This window comes from Eimeria mitis, genomic scaffold, assembly GCF_000499745.2.
Source record: "Eimeria mitis Houghton genomic scaffold, Emh_scaff793, whole genome shotgun sequence".
NCBI lineage: Eukaryota > Apicomplexa > Conoidasida > Eucoccidiorida > Eimeriidae > Eimeria > Eimeria mitis.
In genome coordinates, this window is record NW_013575824.1 from 10,525 (window position 1) to 15,086 (window position 4,562).

A 4,562-nucleotide genomic window follows, 5' to 3' on the forward strand; every position below is an offset into this window, starting at 1 on the left:
ACCCCCCCCCGTGAAACCCCTGAACGTTTTGTGGTCTCCAAACCGAATAGAGGTCTAATAACGCCTTTTTCTGAACACGTCTCTATTATGCCGATGAGAAACACTATGTCTTCTGCATTTTAATTTACTTATGAGGAAGATTGCCTCCCAGTGCGGGCCGTTGCACGTCGAATGAACGGCTCTTGCCATGCACGTACCAATGGTCAGTTGGGATGTGGATAGAGAGTCTCGCCACTCGAATTATTACTCAAGCAAATAAAAAGTGCAGTGCTAACGGGCGTCATCTTCGCCAACTGTTTGCTAGTTGGGCCGATTTTAAAAGCCGTCTTGGCGGTAATTTTTTGCCCGACGCGGCGAAGATACGCTGCGTGTTTGTGCCCGCAGGGCATCTTTCTATTCAATTTCATAATGCACCAGAAGGGTCAAAGAGCAAATAAACCCGCTTTGTGCCGTGACGAACGATCGAAGACTGACTACCAAGAGGCAGGGCTTCTTCTAATACCCTGGGGCTATGCAGGGAGCCCTACAGGTTTACTGAAAATGAAGGTGTTCAGACGCCTACACGCAAACCCTGATCGAAACGCTTTTCGAAATAAATAACTTCCATTCCTTAGATAGTAGAATTGTTCAGGGAATCACGACTGGCAGACTGAACAAATCGCCAGAACAGAGCATCAGCTTGCTACGGTATAGTATGAATGAACGGAACTAATTGCTTCCACAAATATATAGTCAATACACGCCAAAAACGAAACAGACATTGCACATGGTTCTGGTCTTTTGCTGGACGTGTAACCGCGGGACACGCTCGGGTGGTGCCGGTCAGGCTCATGTCCCTGAGGTGTCAGCGTGTGTGGTTACAGCCTGCACCAACTTTGCGAGTAGCTCCCGATGATAGGTGCTGTGAGTTGATGTGCTGTAACTACCCGAAATGAATGTGTACTGCGTAGCACAGATAACCTCTAAATCGAATATTCTATCCATGATCCACACCTTTACACTAAGAAAGATAATGAACACATTGTAGCACTACCCACTACAATAATCCACCCTCCACAGAAGTATTTGACGCATACAGACGCGTCGGAACAAAGAGGAGACTGGGGACAGGTGCGTGTGCATGTGAAAACAATCGACCCGAGGAGAAGGCCTGGCGGTTCAAAGTGGGTCGATCAAGGGGTAGCTGGGTACGAGGAATTCGACAAAACCGCACGCACTGCTCTCGAACGGCGACGGCGCCAGGCTTGGAGGAGAGATGGGCAACCCCGAAAGTAGTCTGCTGGCTCCCAGTAGCCCGGTCTTTAGGAGCTCCACGCCACCTAACACGCTACTGTGCTGCCGACCCCTAACCGCGTTGGCTGAGAATTTGGCCCATCTCATAGCTGTCGGTGAAGTTGGCATGGACACCACGAAAGGGCAGCTATCCGGCCCCCACTTTTTGGGAAGCCATGTTCGGATCGCGGGGGCGCTCAGGAATGAGCTGCGACACGGGGAACTCATCGTGGTGATCCTACGCGGGTGGGAGGGTTAAACCAGAAGCAACCTTACCGATCCGCTGTGTGACTGAACGGTCCCCGGAATCCCGGCACGGCACGAATTTACTGCGACATTTTCTGTAGAAGGGATCGACTGTTGAATCACACTTTGCCCCCGACGGTGAAGGCGTCCCTTCAGTGCGCATCAGCGCAAGAACCTTATTTCCATTTAGCTTGAAGTATATGCACCCAAGGACGCATAGCAGCAACTTTCGATTGACGACTACAGGGACCAGCTGATGGGGATAAACATTCTATATTCCTTCCGCAAGCTGTCTTCAATGGCATTAAAATGTTTAGTTACGGTGTGTCAGCGGTTACTCGTTCAGCTACTCTCCCCATCACTGGCTGAACGGGAATCTCATCTAATCAAATAAGTAGCGTCAACAGCTGCCCCTGCAAGTTCATCGGGAAATCGATTCTCTACGTAACAGCTAGCCTGCCAACAGCGGCTCCGCAAGACCCCTGCTGAGGAGAGGCACCTTCATCGTCCAAGTGCAGTAGCGTTCGTAGTCCCTAGCTTTTCTGGGACGAAGACGCAAGCACCAGACTCACTAAACATCGCATCAATGGATTTTCGAAAATGTGGTTCTACACCGAACGCACCTCCGAATAGATTTAATGTTCAGCCACCTGCTGCAAGCTACACTGCGTTTAAGAGCAGCCCGTGGTAATTCGCGTGGACCTAGTTCTATAGATGAATGCGCATGTGCTTGCTAATAAACATCAATTTTATGGGACGTGAACTACAATAAGCATATGTTTGGACCTTCTATTCAGACCAGCATTCTATGCAACTTCGTGCTGTTGTTTTCAAACCACCCGGCTACCAACCTCACCCATTCCAGCTATTGGCTACGTCGCCTTCCTTGTCTTTCTTTGGTCTTTCGTTTCGCTAGGAAAGGGCAAGACTCTAAAGCGGCTTTGCCTTAGCTGCCTGTTGATGCCCTAGCTGTGCACTATCTCACTTTCCTCAGTGAAGCTGTCGACTGCATATAGAATGTCGCCAACCTGATCATCTTGCTATAGCCAACAGATTTATGTTCCTGCGACTGGTAATAGCACGCTGCTGTGGTTGTAATGGGTCCTGGCTCTCAGACGGGGACCGAAGGAAGTTGCAACCGAGTTGAATAAAACATGCGGTACGGGTTTCCAAACAGCAGATGATTTCCTCGCCAGTCTGCATTTGGCTTGGGCGTGGCGGCGTAAGCGCCTAGGCCTGGCGGGGAGTTGAGGTAGACTGCCAAGAGCTGCATCACACCTTGCTGCAACACTTGCTGCAAAGCGCCCCTCCGAGCGTTCGACAAGACAAAAATCGGACTCTTCCTTCACCTGGATGATTGCTAACTCCTGAAGCTAACGCCGACGAAAACGCAGACTCCAGCTAGAAAAAAGAAACGGCCAACTGTCTCCACTTCAAAGCATGGCGAGCGACCTGTACTTTCCGCTCGATACTTCTGGGATAATGCCTGCAGGCTGTATGCATGTCGACGGTACTTATCGTCCTTGGCAGATTGAGTGGCCTTTCAGAGCTATCGCCGCAAATGCCAACAATGTAAGAGGCTCTCTGGCAACACTGGTCTGGCCCCAGAGTCTCCACAAAAGCTGCTGGCAGTCAAGTTGCCTAAATCGTCAAATTGCAGTAGCGCTCGAACGATGTAACCCGTTTAAGATCTTGAAATACATCCGTATTGCACTGCAAAAAGACGGGATCGTTTCCCAAGGGTCGCAAGACTGGAAGACGGTGACCAGGCCCCTAATTTCGAGGTAAGCTGCCTGAAATAGCTTACCTCGTTGCGCCCCTCAACCAAACGCAGGACGCGCAACGAGGGTGGTAGCTCCCGTAGGTCGTCATGCGGGACCTTTTGGGCTACAAAAGGGTTTGTCGTCATTTCGCCAGGCATCAAATGCGCTAGTTCTAAAGCGCCAAGGAGACAGTTGCGAGCAGAAAAGCATCCGTTTAATCTTGATAAGGTCGACGTCTGAAGGGCGCTTTCCTGTCATTAAAAGTCGCAACGCCAAATTAAGCTCCCGACAAAGCATCTTGCTATAGTGAGTTTTCGCGGGAGTATTCGGGGGAGCAAGCAGTTGCCACTGGCTAGAGAAGTCAAGACGGATCTTGCTAGTAACTCTCTCCCACCAGGGTCCTCCCGCCGGTTCCCCCAGTAACTGCAGAGTTGCCACAATTACGTCCATACACAGGAATTGGAGCCCTAGGTACTCCGCAACAATACGCGAAGGAGCATGTTTGTCCGGGGACGTAGCGTGCACAATATACTTGCACAACCGCTCAGCATCGTAGGTTAGCTTTTCCATTTCCTCGGGGGTGAGTGAGGGCTTTGCAAGGCGCTCGCGCGCCCTAGACAGCAAAAGGGTCGGCTTTGCCGTAAGCCAGCCTTCACATACAGCAGTTGTGGTGCTGAAACTTCTCAGAAGTTTAGATTGGTCTACGACCGGTAGACGAACAAACGGGTGACTGGAAATGGGCAAATTCCCCAGAGCAAGAGCAGCTGATACCTCAGCTTCCGCACGTTCAGCCACAGAAAGAGGTTTTTGCAAACGGCGAGCACTTTGCGTTGATTCGGCAGACGTTGACGGTTGAGGCTCTTCCCCACCTCGTTCTCGGGCCCCGCCACCGGCGGCCTCCACAGACGAAGTACTCATTGACAGCTGCAGCAGCGCATCGGCGGCATCGACCTCTTTCTGACTGTGGCTGGCACTCCAATGTGTGGGATCGGATACGGCAACCGGCGAAGCTCTCAGAAAATGGGTGCCAGGCAAGGCAGACGCACTAGGGGCCAATTGCAGGGATATGGCCTGCTGTTGGGCTACCGGTACGCCGGAGCTCTCGTGTAGCTCTTGTCCAATGCGCGGCTGTTTAGCTGGGGGCACAGTCGAAGCTGAGGCATCATGATCACTATCAGAGTCCAGCCATGCTGACGCCTCATCCGAATCGCTCTCACACAAGCTTTCAAATCCACGCTTCCTTCCCTCACCGGCAGACAGCCGGCGAGCGCGAGTGTGCAA